We start from the raw sequence: 25,482 nt of genomic DNA on the forward strand, positions 1-25,482 counted from the left end.
AAGACATCATACACTCAGGACACAAGACAAGGATGAGTAAAGCTGGACCTGACCTGAAAGCCTCCTTCCTGCAGTCTAGCCTATCCAAAAACACTATTCAAGCTGCCAAGTGGGGAGAGAGAAGGCAATTAAACAGTCCTACCCAGCTGCAACAGCCATGACAATGACCAGCATGACAAGATGTCCATAAAGATGCAGTAAGGAGCACTCACATGCTGAGGGCAAGCAATGGCTGCCTAATTGGACTTTTTAAATAGTTTTATTTATTTTATTATTTCATGTGTATTGTGTTTACCTACATGTATATCTGTGTACCACATGCATGTCTAATGACCTTCAGAGGCCAGAAGAGGACATCAGATCCCTGGAAACTGGATTTACTGATGACTGTAAGCTGCTATGGGATGCTAGGATTTGAACCTGGGTTCTCTTGAGAGTGCTCTTAACAACTGAACCACCTTTACAGCTGCCTGTCCCACTACACACACATGTTTTAGGGGGTACAGGATCTTGCTTTGTAGACTCAGCTATTCTAGAACTTGCTATGTTGACTGAATTGCCTTGAACACACACACACACACACACACACACACACACACACACATGCATCTTGCCTCTGCCTTCTGGATGTTGACTTTAAAGGCATGAGCCACCATGCCCAGCTTCTTACTTATATTTTGACAGGTCACGGTTGCAGATCTTACTGTGTTATGATGCCCACTAAGCATGTTGTTTGACACATGCCACCTATCACTCTCCTAAAGGCCATGAGGGACTTGGCTGGTTAAATGCAGCATTCTTCTTCCCGCCCCCCAAGCCCTGTAAGGCCACAGCATCCTTCTAGACCCCGTTTTAAAAGCAGCTTCTAGTTATCTCCGGATGCTGACCTAAACAGTTTGTGGAATGAATGAGGAGGCTGAACTGTGGAGCAAATATAATTCACCAGAGATTCCAGATAAAGAATCTGCGGTAGTCCTAGAATTTGGAAGTCAGTGTGAATTCTAGAACAGTTCAGAAAGTTCTGGCCAAGCCACATGGCCTTTATCTGAAGCCACATTTGCATTGTTATGAACCATGCTGATTAAAGTTACTAGAGATCTGTTTGGTGTGTTGTTAAAATCCTGACATCTGATTTTCTAGCAGGTTCTACTATAGTAGTTGTTACCAATAAGCTATCAGAGGGGTCTCATGCTGTATGGCTGGGTGGATAGCCAGTGTTTGGAAGCATCCAGAACCTCCATGTCTTGGACCTCCATTTATCACTCATCAACAATTTCCCAGAATACCCCAGATGCTGGGACCAACAAATCCTGTCCTCTTAAGCCGTGGATCCAGTATGCATGGCCACTGTGAGGGTCAGCAGCACAGCTAGGCAGATGGTAGGAAGTTTGTCCTACAAACCTCAGGGAGCCTTTGGCCAAGAAGAAGGAATGGTGGAAGCAACTGAAGGAAAGCTGCATGAGAATGAGCAATGATGTGGCCGGACCCTAATCGAATTCTGGATTGCCATGGGGTATGCAGTCACTGCTTACAAATGGAGTCCAGCCACAAAATTGAATTATCAGCTGAGCAGGTTCTAGAAGCACAAAGCATCTTATCCTCCACAATGTGATTAAGGGATATGTGAGAGAGGAAGACCTCCAAGGCTGTGGACCTGGACAAACGCTTTTCTCTAGCCAAGGCATGTGGACAAAGATTCCATTGCAACATCCTAATCAGCTCCAAAAGCTTGAGAGTGCTGTCTGTTTGTCTGTCTATCTACCTATCTTATCCTATTCCTCCCTCCTCTGTCTCTCTCTCTCTTTGTATCTCCCTCCCCTGCTCTCGTGTGTGTATGAGAGAGTATATGTGTATACACTCACATGTGATGTATGTATTGTCAGCTATCTCTCTCTGTCTCTCCTTTTCTCTCTGTCTCTGTCTGTCTGTCTCTCTCTCTCTTCGTGCTGTATGTGTGTGAGTGCATGTGAATACACTCACATGTGATGTGTGCACTAACAGCTAATAGAAGCAAGCAGATAAAAGTTGAATCCATCTCCACCTTCACTCACCAAATGCTGTGTTTTCTTCATTTTAAAGTAATAGATTGGGAGCCAGCAAAATGGTTCATCACATAAAGCCATTTGCCACCAAGCCAGACCCTGAGTGTAATCCCTGGTGCTCACAGGGTAGAAGAAGATAACTGACTCCCAAGACTTGCTCTCTGACCTCCACAGGCATGCCATGGAGTGCACACACAGACACTCACAATAAATACATGAAAAAATGGCTTGAAATTCTGTTACTTTTAAAATCTCACTTCTTTATCAGCATTTTATAAAAAGGCAGGTCCTATCTGAGTCCATCACAGAAAAGCTAGGTGTGATAAACAGTTTTATGTCAACTTGACATGAGCTAAATTCATCTGAGAGGAAGGAATCTCGAATAAAAAAATACCTCTTTAAGATCAGGCTGTACACAAGCATGTAGAGCATTTTCATAATTAGTGATTGATTGGAGAGGGCCCAGTCCACTGTGGGTGGTGCCATCCCAGGACTGGTGATTCTGGGTTCTATAAAAAAGCAGGCTGAGCAAGCCATGAAAAGCAGGCCAGTAAGCAGCACCCTACATGGCCTCTGCATCAGCTCCTGCCTCCAGGTTCCTCCCTGCTTAAGTCCCTGCCTCACTGCTTTTGATGATGAACTGGCAGAATGGAACTGTGAGTTAAATAATCTCTTTCCTCTCCAAGTTGTGTTTGGCCATGGTGTTCCATCACAGCAATGGTAACCTTAATGAAGACATCAGAGAAGGCCTCACGTGTTGGGGAAGTCGACAGAACACTTGACTCTGCCAGTGGCTCCTTTTGAAGGATGAGCCCAAAAAGCTCAGGTCCTTGCCTGCATGTGGTACCTTCATGGGCTTCACACACACATTACCACGGCTTCTGCTCTGCTCTACACAGTCCTCATAGCTTATAGTGAGGCAGACTAGGTGGAGAGGACCACGACCTTTACTCTGCAATAACCACCAGGCATCTTAGGCTCAGGAGCTTGTCCTTCATGAGCGTTATTGCTATGATGTAAACATCTCCAGCCATCACGTTATTCTCCCCTCCAAACTTCTATCAGTATCTGCCATCGTGCCTTCCCCCAATCAAATCTTCATATTGGTATCTGCCACTGTGGCAGTGTAGAGAAGAAAGGCTTTAAGAGGGCACTGGGTCATTAAAACAGATTAACAGCTTTCTCATAAGACTGGGTTAGTCACTACATAGCAAGTTGCTGTAGATCAAAGCTGTCACTCTTGCTTGTCTCTCTTCCTCATCCATCTCCTTCCCCGCTGCCAACATTTCCTACCATGTTATGATGTGCTATGAGGCCCCACCAGAGGTGCTACCTGGTCCTGGATCATGAGCTAAATCCTACTCTCAGATATTCTGTCATAGCAACAGAAAATTGCCTCCTATGACAACCATCTTCCTCCTCCTCATGCCTTCTCAAAGGCCATTTCTTCATTTGCTTTCTTCATGTCTAACTCATTCTCTCTAGTGCCATTCTCTATTCCTCGGCTTTGTCTTCAGGGCAGTTTCTGCTTGAGCGAACATTGTCTGATTCTTAAAGAGGAGACGCATATCTCCTTCTCTGAAATTTGAACCTCATAAAGGAAAAGGACCGCCTATACTGAGTGTCATCCCCAAGGCCTGGGATCCCTTTAAGCCTCCTGATAGCTCAGCATATGTTTCCATATAATAAGGACAGAGCAGCAGTGACAATCATATTTCTATGTCCCTCCTCATTCTGAACTCACATCTTGGTCTCCCTTTCAGAGGAGAAAGACTCCCTGGCTTGATCCTAACTTTCAAGAGAAGTGTCCAGGCCTGCTATCTTATGACCTCTGACCCTGGCTTGTGGACTTTGGCCCACCCTAGTCTTTCTGCTAGCTTGAAGGCTGCCAACCTGAGCCCTTCCCAGCTAGCATTCAGCCCTCTTGAGCCACACCTTCCCATGTGTGTCCCTCCCAATCTCCAGTGAACCAGCAGCGAACAAGTGCAGGCAGGCATTCTCATCCACTACTCCATGCTCCCCTGTGAGGCTCCCAAAGCCATCTCTACCCAGTGCTGGATTCTCTGGACCCCAAAGCAGGATTCTAAGTAAGAGCCCCTGGGTCTTCTCTAGTTCCCAGTCCCCAGGTCCCTCTTGTTCTCAGTCCCACTCTGAGGAGCAGGTTGGGGCAGCATAACGACCTAAGGCTTCTGTAATTCTGGTGTTACAGTAGAGGAACTAAGGAGCCTAGTAATGTCTCCATCTAAGAAAAGAGCCACAGACCTCTCCTGCCGCTCACTACACTATCTCCTCCCGCTCTGTCTTCATTTGCCAAGATGAGAAAGAAAGTGCAAGCAAAGCTTCCCCGAGGCTTCCCCACAGCCTAAAGTCAGGGTGAAGGGTTTGCCCAGGAACAAAACAAATTAAGCAAACATCATAGCCCGTATTTGATATAGATAGATAGATAGATAGATAGATAGATAGATAGATAGATAGATTTAAATAAAAGACAGAAACTATTGAAGCAGATCCTCATGGTCACTCTGACCCTAGAGATTCTAAAAGTCACAGGACCCTGGAGAATGAAAGGACCAAAGAGAACAAGGTACTTGGCAAAAATCACACACAGCCCAAGGTGGAGAAACCAGGATTGCACCTGCTGGTTGGGAGTAACTTTTCTTTTGACTCCTGTACCCCACTCCCTATGGTTCTGTGAGACCTTGCCTGCTGCCGGGATGTTCAGCAAACACAGAGTTGTGACCCAGATCCTCCACCATGTGTGTCTGGCTTTCTAAGCAATGCCTCCCCAGTGAACGTTTTACTCTTCAAAATAGGATGGGTGTGCAAAACCCCCCAAAGAGTGATGATCAGAGAAGAGAACTTTCTGGAAATGTCCTTGACTTGCCTCTTACCAGCAGCTCAGCCACAGGGCAGTGGAGTACAGGGCTGTCTCAGTTAGTGCTTCCATTACTGTGAAGAGACACCATGACCAAGGCAACTCTTTTTTTTTAATTTTTTTATTGGATATTTTATTTACATTTCAGATGCCATCCCCTTTCCCCATTTCACCCCCCTAGAAAACCCCTATCCCATGCCCCCTTTTCCTTTTTGCTTTTATACACATTTAAAAAATGTTAATCAAGGGCTTTATAAGTTTGGTAATGCTCAATCAGAAGTGTATCCCAATACCCAACCTAGATATATCAACTATCTTTGACTGGTGGAGACACATGAACATCTGCCTCCATAACCCCCCTCTTTCTCTCTCTTTCTCTCTCTCATCACCTGGCTTCTCCTCTCCTTTTCCTCCTCCTCTCCTTACTCCATCTCTTCCTCTCAGTACTCCTTCCCCCTTAGCTCCTCCTACACACCACCCTTCCTGTTAAAATAAAACTTTTCTCTCAAAATACAATTAGAGCATAATTATGCCAATTTGTACCAGTGAAGTACAAGATAGTCCTAATACCCAGTCCATCATTTTGTTGACTAACCAGAACTTCTGTCATTTCTCCTAACTAAAACACTTAGTTCTGAACCTGGCTTTTTCCATGGCTTTAGAATGAATGTGAGCTGAAAACCATCCACTCAAATCTTTTCTCTCAAGGTAAATAGCCAGGATTGGCTATGAGACTATAAGTTTTCAACCCCATCAGAAATCCAGAATGGCTGAGTTAACTAAAATTATGGGAAGCACAAAGCATAGCTTCTAAAACTTAGCAAATTTATAGAGACCGCTGAACACCTGAACATTCCCTATACTACAAAACATTGGAGCATCTGATCTTCAGCCTTCTGGCCCAGGATCATCTTACAGACCTTAGTGCTGCAGAATTATTAAGGGCTGATTACTCTGTCTAGGCAGATATAATCAGTCGACTATTCTGCAACTGTGTCCTTTTCTGGACAGTAATTTGTCTGTAGATGGAAAGAGGCAATTCTTGCCTAGTGGCTGTCTCACCACAACTGGAGTAACTCCAAAGATGCTCAATTTCTTCTTAGAATCCAATACAGGAAGCTGTCAGGAGCAGACAGGTCTCTAATCAAAATGAACATTACTACAGAAATGTTTGTAACGTCAATTCTGTGGACTTCTGACATTTTGAAAACCAACTATCCATGTAAGGTAATCTGGACTGTTGTCTGTTAACTCCTCTCAGCTATTTCTAAATAAAACATAGAAAACACCCTAACAATAAACTCCAAGCCATGAATTTGTTATAGTCCCTTAACTCACAGGCTAACCATCTCAAATCTGTTAAAAAAGTTAAAAAGGGACTGGGTCTAAGCCTTGTGTTCCTAAATGTGTTATACAGGTACAATGCCTATGAGAGTATCAATATTTATCTCACTTTTATATCAATAAGAAGCTCGTACCAATGAAAACCTTAAATTTGAAATCAAAGTAAATTTGTGCCATTTAAGAAATTATAATTTCATCTTGATAATAATTGTACAGATTTCTACCAATAGGTTATGGCTATGCAATAAATCCTAGCTAATCCTCCCTATTCCCACAAAACCACTACTTTTCCCTAGAAAGACAGCCCAATATTTACCACCTTAGTCCCCAAGCCCAGGGAATAGGGGCGCTGACTCTTCATTAGCTTCTTCAAGCTGATTATGGGCATTGAGATATTAGAAGAGGGGTGAGGTGGAGAGTGAATTGATAAGCCTCTGACACTGTGTCTTCACTGCATCCAGATGGAATTCCAGGACCTCAGAGGTTCGAGCAGGTCTGCTCAGCTTGCTTGATGTGTAGATACACCAAGGCTGTGTATTCTGCAATATACAATTCTCAAAACAAATTTTAGTATCAAGATAATTTTTTTTAGAGGGCTGACATTCAAGGCAACTCTTATAAAGGAAAACATTTAACTGGGGCTGGCTTACAGTTTCAGAGGGTTAGTCCATCATGGCTGGGAAGCATGGCAGCATGCAGGCAGACAGGGTACTGCAGAAGAAGCTGAGAGTTCTACATCTTGATTGGAAGGTAGTCTGGAGAAGTTTGTCTTCCGGGCAGCTAAGAGGAGGCTCTCAAAACCCACCCCCACAGTGACAAACTTCCTCCAACAAGGTCACACTTCCTAATAGTGCCAGTCCCAGGGCCAAGCATATTTAAACCACCACAAGGACCCAGGGTGACCCTACAGGAGTGTGCTGTACTCTCTCGGCACTGAGTTTAACCAAAGTGCTGGTGGTACACACAAAGGGCCTTTTTTTTTTTTTTTGGACACCTACTCATCACATGTGAATTCTCTTCATCTTTCATGACACTGTCAGCTACTCAAGAGGAGCCAGGACTCAGTGTGAACACACCGTCAACTAAGGCCTGACTGTGGGTAATGGAGTGAAGCAGCTAGGGAGTGAGTGGAGGGAGCAAGGAAGTAAGAGGAACCAGCAGAGCTCAGTGCTGGAGTGAGCCAGCTAGAGAGGCAAGGCGTGCCTCCGTTATCCTATGGATGAGGAGATGAATAAGCAAGCAGGTGAATGGCCAGAGAAGCAAGTGATCAAGTAACCCTGTGAACCAAGTGAGGAAGAGAAGGAGCAAGCAAGCGAGCAAACGCTAACTCAGATCTCACCTGGCCTCACGCCAGTCATTTTTAAAGCCTTTGAGTTTTTCTTCAATGAACATGTTATGCCCAAGTCACAGAGACCCCCAAAGACCACCGAGGAGCCAATTTCAACGTAAACACATAAAGGCCTTTATTACAAGATCTTGAGCAAGGATTCTCACTGTCACTGTCACAGTGGGTCAGAGGTGAGAGCCTTGAGTCTAGGGGTGCAGGGTGTTTATTATGGTTACAGCAAGCTTGGAGACACTTCATATGGGACAGAATCCTTCATCAGGTGTCCTTTCACGTGCTTGCTTTAGCAGAACATCCTTTCACCTGTGTTCACTTCAGGAAAACATTCCTTTACGTGTTTGCACCGCCAAAACACCATCCAACACAACTGACTTCCAAAGCACCCTTAAGTTTCCACTTCAGTTCAATAAGCCATTATCCTCCCTGTGTTGGTGAGAGAGCTAGGCAAATCAATTGACATTAAGATGAAATTTCAAACTGAAGTAACTGTGAAGCTAAAGAGATGACGGGGTTTCAGGACAGGTGATCCACCCACCTTTCTCCTTATGACTCCATCTCTCTCCACAGCTTCCTCTCTCCACAGCTTCCTCTCTCCCCTCTGTGAGCTTTTGGGTTCATTTGCTCAGGAAAGCTCTCTCCACATGAAGGCCTCGCAAGGAACCTACAAAGGCAGCTTGAAAAAACAGAGCAGTGTTCATGGTGAAAGGCCTGGGTCTTCAGAGGAGAACTAATTCAGTATTCACCAGTGGCCAGGCAAAGGTCTCAGTGCGTACCAGCAGACCAACCAGTACTAGTCTAAGCAGGATACAGGGAAAAGTCCTTCTGAAATAGAATAGGATTGGGCCAAAAGCAGCCACCGCCATCTCCTACCCCTCCCTGAGGCTGACAAAATGCAGAAGCAAAGTAAAATGCCATAGCCTGCCAGTTTAAAAGTAAATAACAGGAGAACAAAAAATAATAATAATTACAACAGGAAGATAAAGCTTTCAAGGGTGAAGGAGAGATGTATACAGAAAGCCTTCTCATTTTCCGTTGTAGGAAGTCAATACATTTTCTACAGATGAGTCAAATCAAGTGTGTCTGTGCTATTTAGAGTGATGGAGGCATACTATAAATGGAAATGTTTAAAAGAAGCCTTAGGAGGATGAGTCCAGAGCAGGGTAGGGTGAGGCTGGAGGATGTTTGCCTGAATAGGCAAACAAATAGGCTGAATCCTACATTTGCATGGCACCCAGCACAAGACACCGGAAGGAAAGATTCCAAAATATCTGGAGGGATGTCCTGAGCTTTGATGAGATAACACAGATCTACCATTACCTAAGATACTGGATGGATTGTGGATACACGTTTTAAGGTTATAGAGAAAAATCTCCAATTTAGGGTCATCTTTACTAATACTAAAGTTATGTTTTTGAAAAAGAAAACTGCTGCTTTGTTTTCCATCTACTTGGATCAAAAAGTTGACATTCCAAGTCAATTTTCTCAAAAGAGAGAAGAAATCTCATAGTATTATGTTTTATAATTCAAAATAGCTTGGAAAGGGGGCTTTGGGGTATTTACATCACAATGAGTGACAAGTCAGGGAAGAGGGATGAACTAAATATCCCAATCATTGCTCAATGTATAGATTCACTAATTAACATATGCATTCATTACTTAATCTAAATACATACCAAAAGATCACACTGGTCCCTATAAAGAGGGATTATTATTATTTAGAAAAAATAGATTTAAAAAATAAAATACAAGTATTTCTAAAATCTGCTTTAATTTTTTTTTAAAAAAGTGCATCTATCGCTCTGAGTTAGCACACATGCACACGCAGTGACAGGAGGGTGAACCAGCACATTAAGGCATAGAGTAATTGTTGCTCCTCTCTAGGAAGCAGAAAGGTGTGGGAGTTGCCACAGAAAGTCCTGCCTCTCCTCCTGCCTTCCTGTTTCACAGGCATGTGACCTGTCTGTCCCCATCACTGGTCAGAGTGCTGAACTTAACCCACTCAGCCCCTGCTGCATAGCCCTACCTCGTCCTTACCTGTCAGCCCTGCCAGAGGAGGTAACTGTATGTATGTGAAGGAACGCTGGCTCAAGCCCATTCCCCGTTGCTCATTAGAAGCCTTTATTTGGCTTCTGGCTTCAATCGTCCCAACTTCTGCTTGTCCGGAAGTCCTGGATTGGCTTCCTTGTCCTCACATCTCCTGTTGACTCACAGGTCATAGCCATCCACCATCCAGGCCAGGAAGCGCCAAGAGGCCATCTGCTTGGTTTGTGTCCCTCCCTGACATCTGTATCACTTCTCTCGGTAGGCAAAGACTTCTAGATAGTACTGACCACCTTCAATAACACAATCTTCCCCTGGGGGCTGCAATTCCTTCCCTCTGAACTTCCAGGTAAATATTTCCTGCCAGACCTTCTTCTGTGCCTCCTGAATCCAAAAGTGGAAGACACTGAGGCCAGAGGCAGCCTGCCAGAGCCCTGAGTACTGACTTCCCTGTGCTCTGGCCTGGCACTCATTACAGGGTACATCTCCAGCCAGACCTGGCACACACTCAGGGCTTCTGGACTGGACACTCACAGTGGGACAGTCTTACCTCCTTCAGGGCTTAGAAGGCATTTGAAACTAACCTTCCTGAGTCTGTTCCTGAGCCTGCATCTGCAACTCGTGGTCGATGGCCACCTCTCACCTCTGGCACCATCCTGCTTTCTGCTCAGACATCTCTCTTGCTGTCCCTTTAGTCACAGCTCACACTAAATCCCCATCACTGTATTCTTTGAGAAACGAATTCTAGAAAAAAACAAAAAACAAAGCCTATCTCTGTCCCCAGGCTCTTTCTAAAGCCCCCTCCCTTCTTGGGGCTCTCTTGGGATATCCTGTCCTTCATCATGAACCTTCCACTCTCTAACATTCAATTGGTGAGAGATCAAGTCGGGGCACAGCCTGTTCTCCATGCTCTTTAACTTACACAGTACCACTTTCTCTCTGAAATCTAGCTACATGTTTCCAGGACCTTCACTCTGCTCACTGCTTCTCTCTGCCCCAAAGATATGGATGCCAGTGGCCCAGGGACAAGCTGTCCCCACCCAGCCTGGCCTTGAAGCTCCTAGGTTTTCCCGGTAGCATACAGTTTCCCTAACCAGGCTCCTTCTTTTGCCCCAGCTGCAGCCCCTCTTCTTAGAGCATCCTCCATGAAGAATCACAATCCGAAAGTAGATCTTCCATCTGTTTCATGCAGGGCCACGGCAGAGAAGGGCATTTGTTCCAGATAGTTCCAATGGCAACATGTTGAAGATTCTCCCTGTGGAAATGCGTCCAGAAAGAGAGCTAATAAGGATTGAAAGCACATGGAGAAATGAGCCTCTGTGGGGGGCTATACTCAAACCCTCAGACTAAAGGACCAAAGAGGGCACAGGGTCCTAGACCCAGAAACAGCTCGGCATGTTGGCAAGGGCTGAAAGTAACAGCTAGAAACCCAGAAGGTTGTGACCTGGTATGAGGAAAGGTACCCCAACTTCTCCTATGCCATTTTCACCTTCAGTCAGAGGTTCCCATTTGGCTGATTCTAACCTCTGACCAGACAACGGGAAAGCTCTAGAGACAGCTGAGAAGTCAGGTCTTGAGTTCCAACTGGGCAGACACACAGGAACACGGGAGAGTAACTACACAAAGTCCAGGGCTCCTGAAAGTGTTCCTTGGAGTCCAAAGCATCCTCTCTCAAATGAGAAAACTGATACAAGGGAAGACTAATGATCCATTCAAGCTCCAAGAGGTTTATGGCCAAGCTGAGGGCAGAGCTCCCATCACCACATCCCCTGTGGCCCATCATGTGACAAAGTCCATGACTGTGACACTCCCTTTTATGTAGTCTCTTGAATTGTTTATGGGCTAAAAATAATTTTAAGCCATTTTAATCGGATACATCGCTTTGAATTTCTTCCCCCACAGGAAATATGCTGGCTGGCTGGTGGGAGACTCAGCAGGTGGCCTGGAACTCCCTTGACCTCCCAGGTCCAGACAAAGATTTTCCACTCCACGCTACTGCTGAAGTCCAAGATCAATGAAGCAGACTAGGAAGAACCAATGCCCCTCCCAGTCATTCTTCCTCAGCTAACAGCTGGATTGATCTCCAAAACAGGTTGGAAGAGATACATAATTGAATTAAAAGCACAATAAATTGAAGCCAACTCGTTCGATTAATGGCAGTGTCTTCTTTTAATTTTGCATCACATTCATTTGGAGGCAATGAAATTAAGGTGCTCATTAGCAGCTGAGGTAGGGAAGCTAAAGTCTCAGTCGGGAGGTAATGAAATCGCTGCTGCAGGGTGATCTAGGAGTCAGCTGTGGGGTGGAAATTGGAAAGGCAAAGTGGTAATGGTCTCCATATAAGGCATGTTGGTGGGAGGAGTAGGAGGTACATTTCAGGGAGGGGTATGTATTCCTGTCTCAGGTCCCTGGATTTCCTCCTCCTGCAATCTGAGAGTCATTATTGGCATGATAGCAGCTGTGCCAGGGCACACTTCTGAGTGAACTGGCCAAGAGCTATTAGCCATCTCCTCCTCCAGATGTGCAGGGCACCGCTTCTGCCAGTGACTCCTCCACACCCAGTCTTCCGCACACTCCTTGGACACAATGCCCATTGATTGACTCTTTGCACTCTGGCTCCATGCCACTTTATAACTGGAGCCGTTCTGAGAGCCCCAACCCCTTCAGCAACCCTAGAACACAAAACTGGCCTAGGTGACCTGACCTGAGATGGCAGAGGACACTCAGGCGACACCCAAAGAGAGACCTGGCACAATGAGTCCCCAAGGAAATACAGGATCCCTCACCCATCCCTAGTCCCTGTGAGGAGCACGGAGGCCAGGTAACTTGTTGTCTCGGTTTAATGCAGCCAAACCTTTACTTGTTTCCTTAGGATACAAGGTAACACACAATCTATAACCCCATTCCATCCTTCTAGTCCCTGAGGAAGGCACAAGCCAGTCCCCTGTGAAAATAAGGAAACTGAAGCCACAGAAACAGGACAGGAAAAGATGGAGCCAGTAGAAAACTCAGGCCCACCTGAGCAGAGCCAGCCCCAAACCTACTCATCCCAGCAGGGGCACTGGTGGCCAATCTTGGCTACCCACCATGATGGTCAAAAATTTTGGTCCCATAGAGATCTCATCAATATAGAGATCTCATCAATGTGTCATTTTAATCACTTCTGCTCCCTCCTAGTAAGGATTATGCATCAAAATAGGCAAGTATGCTAGAAGAGAGAGAGAGAGAGAGAGAGAGAGAGAGAGAGAGAGAGAGAGAGAGGAAGAAGAAGAAGAAGAAGAAGAAGAAGAAGAAGAAGAAGAAGAAGAAGAAGAAGAAGAAGAAGAAGAAGAAGAAGAAGAGAAGAGAAGAGAAGAGAAGAGAAGAGAAGAAGACAAAGAATGTGTAACTAGCAGTGCAGATGTCACAGAGTAAGGTCTCTACAAAACACCAGCTGTGCTCTCAGGCTACCTGTAGTTGTTACAAACTTTCAGGTTCCCCTCAGGACCTCAGGCTCAGTAATTCACTAGACTGTTACTGAAGTCTACGGTTTTGTCGTAAAAGATATAAATCAGCACTGAGTGAAGAGATGTGAAGTGAGATTTGGAAAAACTCAAATTCAAAGCATGGATGCCTCATCCCCTGGCACATGAATATATGATTACACTCAGCCTGCCCCTCCTCTCTGCCAAAGACCTCACTCATATCTGTGGTTCTAAGTCCCAACTTTCTAATCACCTGATTGAATGCCCCCAAAATGCAACTTTCCAGGGCCTCACCATGGACCACTCTGTGAGCATAAACAAGGGATATCACAAATAATAAAGATTCCTCCAAGTCTGGAAACCCCATGAGTTTGGAAGTTCCTGCTAGGAAGCCTAAACAAAAGACAAATCCCCTCCCCCCTTTCTATAAGATATGGCCCCACATCACCTTTGGGGAAACTGAAACTCCAGTCTTGCCAAGAAAACTCTTTCTATCTGCCTTCCCTCACCCTCTGCCTCACTTTCCAGAACCGTTCTGTAGCCACCCTGGCCATCTCTGCTCTCCTGGTATTCAGAAACCCTTCCCATTCTGTCGGGAAGAGTGTCCTCTTCTCTCTCCTTTCTTGATGATGCTTTCATGTGGCCATCTATCTATTGACCTTCCAGCTCTTAGTGAGAAGCGTCCTGACCGTTGGCACCGTTAGGACCCACAGGTTTTCTCCCTTGGTTAACCCAAAGTCACATGATGAAAGGCCCACAGAGATAATAGTACCTCAAATCTATAAGGCTTCTCCGTTGGGGTTGGCACTGATGGTTCTTCCCTGGCCAACAGATGAGCTGCACCGTGCTCAAATCATACAGCTTTGGACAGTATTTAATTTACACCCATCTGTGATCATGAGGTTGAGCTACCTGCTAATCCAAAGGCCTTTGGGCCAAGTTTGTGATGCCACAGGATGGCTAGTCTCCAAGTACCCCTTTCCAGAGAAGCTTCCAGAATGATGATAAGGTAGCTTCTGGGAAAGTAGTTATCATTTGATGACCATTCCTGGTTGGAGAACAAGACGGTTTCATGGATGCTTGATGCAGTGCTATGTTCTTTAATCTGGCTGCCACATAACAATGGATCACTGAACAAAAACTAACCACATCACATGTGTATATAATTTTTATGGCTTTGTTTATGTGTTTACTTTCATAAACATTTTACATGAACTGCTCTATTAAGAAAATCTCTTGCCTCATCTTCTAAGGCGTCTGTATGAAATAATGTTCAACTGTCAGATGTTCGGAGTAAATGCTCAGAAAAGCTCTGGATCTTTTGTATTCTCTAAAAAAAAGGTAGCCATAGAACATAAGTGGCCACTTTCAAGGTTTCTTTAAATTGAAACCCACACACTCTGGAATTCTCAGAGTTGCCCAATGCACCATGATGTCTTTCACTGGTATCCTACTTTGATGTCCAAGTCAGCTAAGAACACATGTGTGTAAGGACCTTAGACATCCATATGGATCATGATGCTTCTTGATCCAAATGTCTATCCTGGGTATTTATAGCTGCTTGAGCCACCCCAAAGCCTTACAGCTTAGACCAGTCAATTTGTCATTGTATTTTATTGTTGGCACTATATTGCAGAATGGTCCTACCTAGAGTCTTACTTGCTTAATCAGATGGAGTCTGAGTTTTCCAAATGGCCATGTGGATGGTCATTCATGGCTAGCCATCTGCCAACCTAGATTGTGGCTATAGATTAGAGGCCTGCTCATAGATTCTATATGTGACCTGGGCTTAGGTAGTAGAAACTGACAGCCTGTTATTACAGATCTTACAAATGCATGTAGCATTACTCTGTTCCAGTCTGTTGGTCAAAGATGTCATGTGGCCCATCTGTATTTCAGGACGGAGACAAAAAAAAATCCATCTCTTAAAGAAGTTATGTCAGACTTTTTTTATGAATCATTTTCATGCCTTCAAAGGTAAATTGGATTATAGAGAGATTATCTTATGTCTGTATGAATGTGGCACCTGTCAATAATAAATCTGATGCCCTATGGCTTAGGCAGGAAATAGGAGGTGGAATATCTAAGAGGAGAGAGAATTCTGGGATAGAGCCAGATAAGAGATTCACCAGAAAGATTTGAGGAGACAGACACAAAGATGGACAAAGCACATATAGCGGCTTGTCTGACGAGAACATCCAGGATCAGGATTATGAAATGTGGCTGGATCAGGAGTTCAAGAGATAGTCCTGGACCTCTCTTTCCACCTCTGGCATTTACAAGCCTCTATGTCAGGTAGAAGCATCTCTCATAAGACATCAGCCCAAGACCATGTATTTCTTAGCGTACGTATAGAGAGAAAACTGTATCAGTGTTCATCTTTCCCAAAACAGACTCCGGCTGGTGCTGCTGCTCTACCAGGCTAAGCCTCTGTGCCTGCCCAGTGTATGAGACAGTCTACAAAGGTCTCTGTAGGAATAATTCAATAAAAAAAGATCTTTATACTAAGTCATCATGCCTTGTCCACTTTTAATCAGGTTGTTTTCATATTATTGAATTTCAAGGTTTCCTTTTAAATGTCATGGGTTTGTCTGATACAAGTTTGAGTACTAAGTGTCCTTATAAGAGATGGACAAGAAGGCTGTAGATGTAGTTACATGAAAGACCCTTGGCTGGCTAGTATATAGGCTTAGGGTCCACTCCCAGTATGGTCAAAGGGAAAAGACTAAGCTAGGTGTGGTGACATATGCCTATGATTCCAGCACAAGACAGTCACCACAAGAGGACTGCATGCTGAAGGTAAGCCTGGGTGACACTGAGGATCAGGGTAGCTTGGGTTAGAGAGGGATAATATGCCTAAAGTGTTTGAGGCTGGAAGAAGCCAGGGTCCCCTCTCTCTCCCTTAGGGACTGGAAGGAAGAAGCAAGCACAGCCCATGACACTTTGATCTCAGGCTTCTCCCCCCAACCCCCAAAATTGCAAGAAAACAAATTTCTGTTTTTATAAATCATGATAGTTGCAGCAATTGAAAAATAATATGGTTTTTTTCTTTCAGAAGTCTATTTGTTGGGATGATTAAAGGGATATGGGGAAAAGAAAATATGGAACAAATTTTGCTAGCCCTGTGCTTGACAGGTTAAAGACCAAGGTCTCAGAGGTGCCAGAGAGATCAGCAGGGGTTCAAGCATCTCTTAGCCTGAGAGATGGGAGAGAAAGGGTCACATGCATTGGAGAGAAACACATTCCAGACTGACCATTTAGAGTCTTTGTAAGAGATGTAGAAGAGGCCTATGGTACAGCTCAGTTCCTATCATGCACAGGCCCTGGGTTCAGTGCAGTCCTCAGGCATATGGCATATGCATGTTCCCTGAATCTTAGTCCTGATTGCTTCTTAGCCACAAAGACACATCATGTTGGCCCACACTGGGCTCACACCTTAAAATCTTTATGCTTTGGGACAGACTTATGAATACTCACACATTAATGTCGGTGGGCCACTCACTGAGAACTTTGTTTCTCTGAGCATCACAAGACCAGGTAAAAGCATGTAAAAGTCAGTCTGTTGCAGCCTAAGGTACCAGGTCCACATCTAGAGCACCAAAAGCTTCTCTGGAAATCGTTTCAGAGACTAAGGGAAATCACACTTACATCTGTGTGTACCTGGGATGTGTAGGTGAAGCACCAAGAAAGATACTGACAGTGCCTGAGACAGTCCTTAGTGATTCTTTATATCCTTGGCTGCATCCTGCATCAGTTGTAACTCTGATTTTATTTACTAGGTTTTTTCTCAGTTGCTTTGCCAAAGGGCTGTCAGTTTCCTTTACTTCCTCAAAACCTAACATCTTTATTTTATTGATTTTTTGTATAGGTTTAATTTTCTAGTTGTTTTATTTCTTCTCTGATTCTTCCTTCTACTAACACAGGATATTAGATTGCCTATGTGAAATCTTCCTCTTTTTTTTTTAAGATGTAGGCACATGTGGCTGTAAACTTTCTTCTGAGTACTGCTTTTTCTGCATCCTACAACTTATGGGATGTTACGTTTTCATTTTTCCTTCCTTCAGGAAATTCTTTAGTAGTGGTAATGCAGAATTTCTAGAGTTCTTCCCATGGTTGGTTACTAGTTTCCTTCCCTGGTGGTCAGAGATGACATAGCATACAAAAGCAGTTTGATATAATGTGTTTAGGCTTGTTTTGTGATGTACAGCACATTCTGTCTTGATACAATGTGTTTAGGCTTGTTTTGTGATGTACAGCACATTCTGTCTTGATACAATGTGTTTAGGCTTGTTTTGTGGGCACATTCTGTCTTAGAAGATGTTCTGTGTACTGATGGAAGAATGTGAATCCCAAACCTCTTGCTTGGATGACGTATTCTAGAAATGTCTGTCAAGTCAACTCATTCCATGGTGCAGTTTAACTCCAGTTGTTAATTTTTGCCTGGATATCTATTGACGATAGATAACGGGGTATTGAAATACCCAGACATTAGTGTATTTCATCCAGTAAGGACCCTTTAGAACCAGTAATGGTGGCTTTGTATACCTGCATACTCTAACATTGGGTTCAATGTATACTATATGTAATTGTTTTTCCATCTTATTAAATTAATTTCTCTGTCAACAAATAGTGTTCTTCTTTCTCTCTTTGTTTTGCTTTTTTCTTAAACACAGTTTTCTTTGAAAAACTGCAACTATTTCTATTTGGTTTGCATAGACTATCTCTTGCAAACCTTTAGTGAGTGTGAGTGTGTGTGTGTGTGTGTGTGTGTGTGTGTGTGTGTGTGTGTGTGTATTCCAACAAAGTAAGTATTTTTTATAGGCATCAATTTGGGCTTGTAGTTTTGAAATCTACTCGGCTGCTCTATGGCTTCTGACTAAGAGACTGAATCTATGGATATTCCAGGTTATTCTTGAGAATTTACTCTGCCCATTTTCATAATTGCCTTCTGGTTTGTGTATTGTTTGTTCTCTCAAAGTTTATTTTTGCAGTTTGTTGCATCTTTACAGGAATTACATTTGGTTCTTTTCTTTTTTCTGTATCTGCTATGCTCATGAGTTTGACTCTCTTTTGTATCTCCTCGACTGCAGCCATCATCTTTCTACTGAAAGACAAAAGGCCTTTTTGTGTATTTCCTGTAGAGTGCTGACGGACTCTGGTTTTGTATGTCTCATGAAGTCTTTAGTTTGCTGTAATTCCCAGAACTTAGATTTCTTGTGTATAATTCCTTTGGTTGTTAGGGGTTTGTGGGGGAGTGTTGTTTTTGTTTTTGTTTTCCTTTAAGAATTTCCATTCCTTTTTATTCTGATGCCTTTTATTCTCCAATCTTTCAACTAAGAATAATTTTAGTGATCATATAGTTATATGGCTTGTAAAAGTGAAAGTGAACATCTGCCACTGTGGAAAGAGAAAGCAAATCTTGACCTCACACTTTAAATACTACAAACACATTTTAAGATTCTATTTATGCAACTATGATTTATCTTCTAAGATGCCCTTAAGTGTCTCTTCATAATTAGGTTTAAACATCTTGAGATAATTTGAATATTTTAAAACACTTGTCTGGCAGCCTAAGTCATTTGAAATAACAGGCCAGACTCCCAAGGTTACTCTCAGGATAAATATGCAATTGTACTCTTTAAGAGTCCAGGGCCACTAAGTCAGCTTTGTACACAAACACTATGTGGCCAAAGTATAGGCCTGTCAGAAGAACTGGCCAAGGAAAGGCAGCCATGACTGATCAACACAATAAAATATTCAAATTTTGAAGATATAACTTCCTTCCGTGTAGCAGTTCCCTCTCTCTTCTGTGTAAAGAGAATGATAAGCTAAGTCTATACCTAACCAAACCCAAAATAATAGCAGTCCTCCCACCATGAGAACTTTAACTCACCTTTTCTTATTTGTCAGGCTGTAATGAACTACTCAATGCCCTGAATGTTCTTTTAAGTGATTTAATACATTGCTCTGAAATTACAAATAGAAAGCAATCATTTCCTATCTGTCCCTACAGACTAGTCCCCAAGACCTGATTGCCTCAAGGATGAGAGAATTCACGCGAAGACCCAAGGGACACTATATAACCCTGCCCCCCAGATTCTCCCTAATTAGTGAATAAAGATGCCTACAGCCTATACCTAGAAAAAATTGAGTTCCTAGCTTGGGATTGGAGGAGAACCACAAAGAGAAAAAAAGGAAGATGGAAAGAGAAGGAAGCCACCATGGGGTAGGTGAATCATGAAAATATAGCCGGGAAGGCTAGCCAACTGGAGCTAGGAGCTGCCCAAATGGAACATGGCAAATTATAAAATGGGGTTATTGTTGGGGAAATAGATTTTAATAGCATAGAGGGTAGATATCTGCACAGCTCTAGTGCTGATTAAGGCTTCTTATAGATGTAAAGGTTGTGTGTGTCTTTTATCTGGGAACTGAATAATCAAAGGTAGGGTAAAGGTTGAGATGAAGTATTTCCAACAACAGCTATCACCCTAAAGATGCAGAACCAAATTGTAAAGTATGAATGAGAATAGATAAGAATAAATCTAAATAATATCCTTGTACTTCTAAATAGAGCATGCCTTGGATATTTGTTTAATAGTTTAGCAATATCAACTACTATTTAATAAACAAAACCACAGGGCATCTCCATAAAGAAAAAACAAATGTTTGTGATTAGGTAAGCTAAAATTCTAAAATCTGAAGCTAGCACCATAAATGGCCATATTTGGCAATTGAAAACATTTTTTAATACAGACTTTCTTAACATTAAGTTTTTCTTACAAGGTTAAAAAACAAATATATTTATAGTGAAGTTATATCTTAAAAGATAGCTTAATCTTAAATTCTATTCCTCTAAAGGGAATTTTTTTCCAATACTTAGTTCAAAAGATAAACCACTAACAGAATTAGTGAACACATTTCTACCTCCTAAATAAGCATTTTGATGTGAATGCCCTAAGTTATCTACGTCACTCACTGACTGGTATCTCAGGAGGAAATACTTCATTTGATTTATAGTGAATCGAGATTTAAAAGGTTACACTAAGCAGCTAGCATGGTTTTTTTTTTTTTTTTCTTAAAATTAAGCAATTGACAAAGCTTTTTAAAAAGTCTTTACAACATTTTCATTTGTGTACACTCAAAAGACAAATGGAACCAGACAAAGAATTATGTCAAATCCAAAAAAAAAAAAAAAAAAAAAAAAAAAAAAAAAAAAAAAAAAAAAAAAAAACCAACCCAGTCCACAGATAACCAGGACTCAATTATAAAGGGAGAGCTAAAGTCAACATTGCTGTACCTTTAGCAAACTTAGGGTTAGGATCAGAGTCAGGGTCACGGTCAGGGTCAGGGATAGGGTCAGGGATAGGGTTAGGGTTAAGGATAGGGTTAGAGGTAGGGTTAGGGTTAGGCTTAGGCTTAAGGATAGGGTTAGGGTTAGGGTGAAGGATAGGGTTAGGGTTAGGGTTAAGGATAGGGTTATGGTTAGCATTAGGATTAGGGTTATATTTAGGGATAGAATTATGGTTATGGTTATGGTTAATGTTAGGATTAGGGATAGGGTTAGAGTTAGGCATAAGGTTAGGTTCAGGTTTAGGGATAGGATTAGGGTTAGGGTTAGGGTTAGGGTCAGGGTCATGGTTAGGGTTAGGGATAGTTTTAGGGTTAGGGTTAGGGTTAGGGTCAGGGTCATGGTTAGGGTTAGGGATAGTTTTAGGGTTAGGGTTAGGGTTAGGGTCAGGGTCATGGTTAGGGTTAGGGATAGTTTTAGGGTTAGGGTTAGGGTTAGGGTCAGGGTCATGGTTAGGGTAGGGATAGTGGTAGGGTTAGGGTTAGGGTTAGGGTTAGGGTTAGGGTTAAGGATGGGGTTGGGGTAGGGTTAGGGTTAGGGTTAGGGTTAGGGTCATGGTTAGGGTTAGGGACAGTTTTAGGGTTTGAGTTAGGGCTAAAGTTAGGCTATAACAACGGAAAGTACATTTCTAGACATTCTTCAGCCTATGAGCCTAATGGATTTAAAGTTCAAAACCTCTCTGGGCATCCAGTAAAACCCTTTTTTCATAATAACAAATGAAGTGAAGTGTAAAAAACTAGCTCTCAGGTTGAATGCTTGTCAGGCCTTGGCTTCAATGCCCTTCATTGGAAATAAGACAGAACAGAATTGGTTGAAACTCAAGTCAACAACTCAGTTTTTTAAATCAAATATTCTAAGACAATGCAACCCAAAAGGACACTCTAATTTGATTCTTTTATGCTGAAGAATGAAAGTAGGAAAATATTAAAATCTTTGTTTTCTGTAATGAAACCAGTATTAAGAGCAGAAAATTTCATTTGCACAGTGAAAGCATTGCAGTCCCTACCACAGGACCTGGATTCAGGCCAATATGCTTCCAGCTGAGTTCACTGGTGTTTGTGGATTAACTCCATTCTCAGGACCAAGTATGTGTGTTGTGCATTAGGAACCAAGGCTTCAGTAAAGTCATGTAAGGCAATATAGGTAAACACTGCCCAAAACAACTCAGATTCATTACACTTTAATTTCAGATTCATTTTTAGTTATTGTACTATTTAGAAATATTTTCCTATTGCCAAATTTTTACCCTTCTGTATGGTAACAAAGTCACAAACTACAATAGAAGAAGCTGTAATTTAGAGGCATAGTTTGCGAATAAAATAACTATATTAAATAACAGATTTAACAAATGCTGGCTTTTTTAATTCCCTTAGAAAAATGTTTACAATCATTGCTTAGCTATTGGGAATAATTAAATCTCCTCTTTGCTTGGATTCTTTTAATGTGATGACTTTGGATTTACTTTAAAGTACCCAAGAAAACAAAACTCAAGTGGTCAATTAGTCTCTGGCATTCTATATAGCAGGAACCCAAGCCAGGAGCTTGGAGGAGCCAAGACTCTAAGGAGCCAGAGCAGGAAGGTCTACAGAAGTGCTCACAGACATAGACAAGCGCTATAGAGAACCTCTACCTTTGGCTGAAGAAGAAAGCTTGTGTGTGAATGTGTGCATGCACATGTATGCATAGGTACCCACAGCAACCAGAGGAGGGTGGCATATTCTCTGGAGCTACAGGCAGTTGTGAACCATCTGTCGTGGATGCTGGGAACTGAGTTTGGCCGCTCTGGAAAAGCAACAAGTGCTCTTAGCCACTTAGGGTTACAAGTCAGGCTGATAGACTGGCTCAGAGCAGGTAGATCATGTTCAGATGGTAAGACTGGTCACCAGGGCAGCTGATTCTTCAGCCACATCTAAAGCCCTCCCCTTCCAACACACCAGAGCCAATTTTATGATCTGAGGTACAAGTTACATCCTCAAGTAGTCAGGGCAAGGCAAGGACACCTGCTGTGACTTGGGGGCTTGTCTTCCTAGAAAACTCTGGAAAGAAATCCACTTGCAAATCCCTATTCATTATTTGCCACCCTCTGTGGGGAAACAGTATCCTAGAAATCACACGGACAACCTGAATAAGTCAGGATCATCAAACAACCCAGAAAGCATCAGACGCTACTGAGCAAGCCAGCTCAGTTTATCCAGACATTCAGGTCACCCTGACAGCTCATTTAGACTTGCTTGTCAATCCCAGGACAAGAATAGTAGTGGATGTTTATGAGAGGGACACTAGAACACAAGTTGAAGATAAAGACATTGTAGCCAGGACAGAATGTCACATCCCAGGATCCCCTGCTGCCTGGCCACCTGCTGAGTGGTCTCTCTGCTTTACCTCTTTGCTTCCTGCCACTTGTATTCTTGTACAATTATAGCTACAGCAATAGCAACTGTAATGCAGGCCTCTTGGAGATAACCATCCATTCAAAATGACTCGCAGCCAAAGAAGAGAAAGGTCCCTAGTAACCTCAGACTCATTAACTCTTCAAGATAACGCTGCTGAGGGTTGATTGAAGTGTGGCCCTGACTCATGTCCCCATAGCATGCTGTTTCTCATCTCTCAACAAGGCCTGAATGTCTGATGATACAGCCTGAGCAGGAGCCCTAAAACTAGGTCAAGAGAGAAATAGGCTGCCATCAAATGTCCCCAGATGGACCACCCATCCCCTTAGGACCACATTGCCTCTCACATTGGCAGGTGAAGGGAAAGATAAATGGGTAATTTTACAGTGGCATCAGAAGCTTAGAACTGTGAGCATCCTGTTCCATTTCTCTAGGGGATCCAAAGGAGCATCCTCAGTGATCTTCCCCACACAGCGTTTTTAAAGCAGCTTTTTCTGATAGTGAATATAACATCAGCTTATTGTAAAACATTAAGCTATGTGAAACAATACGGAAAATAAACAAAAAATATATTGCTAGGACCCCAGAATCACTGGGGTTTTTACTTCCAGGGCAGTGGTGTTGGCTTTACACAAATATAAAAGTGTGCATACTGGGTCATGTACCCTATGATTTGCTATCATAGTTTATGATTATTTAACAGATTATATTCATTGTTTGCTGTGATTAGAAAACCTCCAGTAGCCAGTTGAGCCAGGGGTTGTTTAGCCTTTTATCAAAGCTAGATATTGGATTATTTTCATATGACATAGAATATGAAGAAAGATCTTTGAAGCCCGGGTGTAGTGATGCATGCCTGTACTCCCAGCACTCCAGAGACTGAGACAGGAGGATCACAAGTTTGAGATGGAGTTGGAGAGATGGCTCAGCTGTTAATTTAACTGCTTGCTCTTTGAGAGGAGCTGGATTCAATTCCCAGTGCTCACAACCGTCTGCATTACCAATTCCAGATGATCTCACTCCTTTTAGGTGTCTACAGGTACCAGACATGCACATGGTGCATGAACATACATGCAGGCAAAACACCCATACACAGAAAGTAAAAATAAATAATCCTTTGTAAAAGAAAATGAAAGTTTGAGACTAGCTCGAGCTTTATGGGGAAATCTTGCCAAAAAGGAGGAAATGGAAATGATTTAAAGGAAAGGAGAAAAGAAAAGGAGAAGAGGGGGAGGGGAGGGAACAGGGGAAGGAGAGGGAGAGAGGGGGAAGGAAGAAGAGGGCAGGGGAAAGAAGGGAGGGAAGGGATGAGGATTTTCGCATAATTCCTTCTGTAAACTATAAGATCCTCCAGGATGCCTCTTCCATCTTAACAACCCCACCTTTGGTAGTCTGGCACGTTGACCACTTGACATCGATCCCCAGTCATCAATGCTCCACAGAATCTGCTTCCTCCCCTCTCACACCCTGCACATCATAAACACTGAGAAGGATCAACCTGGAGGACGACTCTGGCCACAAAACCCAACAGAGTGCAGCAGGGAAGACAGAAACACCAATGAGGCAGGATGCGTGGCCTCCTGGAGGACTGCACAGCAGTTCCTATCTTCTCTGAACCCATGCTTATTAAATATTTCTAAAAATCACTCCAAATGCCTGCTCAGTCCTGTCTTCGATGTTCACATGCTTGCACAGTCACACAAGCCTTGGCTTTGTAGCCTCCATGCTGATACGGACAAATTTGGTAGATTCCTGTGTCAACAATTCTGCTGAGCAGAAGCAGTATGGTGTGTGATAAAGTACTGAAGCTACTTCCACCAAAGGACTGGCAGGGTACAGTCACCTAACACCTTCTCCTTACTATCCTCTCCTCTCTGTCTGCCTTTGTCTGTTTGTCTCTGTCTCTGTCTCTGTCCCTGTCTCTGTCTCTCTCTCTCTCTCCCTCTCTCTCTCTCTCTCTCTGTGTGTGTGTCTCAAGTCTCCTGTTCCACTTGCTTAAATGTGTGATTAATCTCATTCTCCTTGACCCCCAAGTCTAGCTCAGTGCTCTTTAAGGAGAACCTTATTTGCTGTGCTACTACTTGATGCTGCAACATTGACTGTCATTGAAGATGAGGTTGTGGCCTGGCCTTTCCTTGCTCCCCTGTTGGAGGCTAACATCAGCTCCAAGCATCTGTTAACTCCTTGTCTGTTCCTCATGGTGAGAATCAGCGCACTCTCCTCTCACACTCTGGTAGCTACCCAGGAGACAGAGGCCCAACCCTGTGCTTAAGTAGTGACAGGCAGGGGAAAGGCAGCAAGAACAGTCCTTTATCTTTCCGGCTCTCAGATTCCCTAATGCTCAATAAAGCCTTGAGAGCATGCTCAGTGGATGCAGAAATAAACAAGGGAGCCAGGGAGGCTAAACATAGAACTGAAAAATATACAGAGACACAACAGGCATCAAGTTGGACAAAAGGTAGCACATTAAGGAACAGAAGACAAAGAGTGTGCCAGAATGGAATGTAGAGCAAACAAGATGAGAAGGCCAGCTCTAGGAAGGCCAGGAAGGCCCAGGGTCACATATAATAAGAACTGCAACTCTATCCAGTAGCTTGAAGGAACAGAGAAATGGCACAGTCAGAGCCAAGGCTA

General features: G+C 43.2%; 1 protein-coding gene across 1 annotated transcript in view; it reads right to left on the minus strand.

Annotated features, from left to right (window-relative positions):
• Positions 1-6,156: 6,156 nt before the first annotated feature.
• Positions 6,157-25,482, minus strand: part of Npy4r2 (neuropeptide Y receptor Y4-2) — a 39,545-nt gene continuing 20,219 nt past the window's right edge. Inside the window, exons 2-4 of the transcript XR_013109446.1 lie at positions 9,641-10,901; positions 8,142-8,279; positions 6,157-8,046 (exon numbers count right to left, since the gene is read on the minus strand). The gene's annotated coding sequence lies outside the window, so the exon portion shown is untranslated. The remainder of the gene's footprint in view (positions 8,047-8,141; positions 8,280-9,640; positions 10,902-25,482) is intronic.

The sequence above is a fragment of the Arvicanthis niloticus genome, chromosome 3 (assembly GCF_011762505.2).
Source record: "Arvicanthis niloticus isolate mArvNil1 chromosome 3, mArvNil1.pat.X, whole genome shotgun sequence".
Classification (NCBI taxonomy): domain Eukaryota; kingdom Metazoa; phylum Chordata; class Mammalia; order Rodentia; family Muridae; genus Arvicanthis; species Arvicanthis niloticus.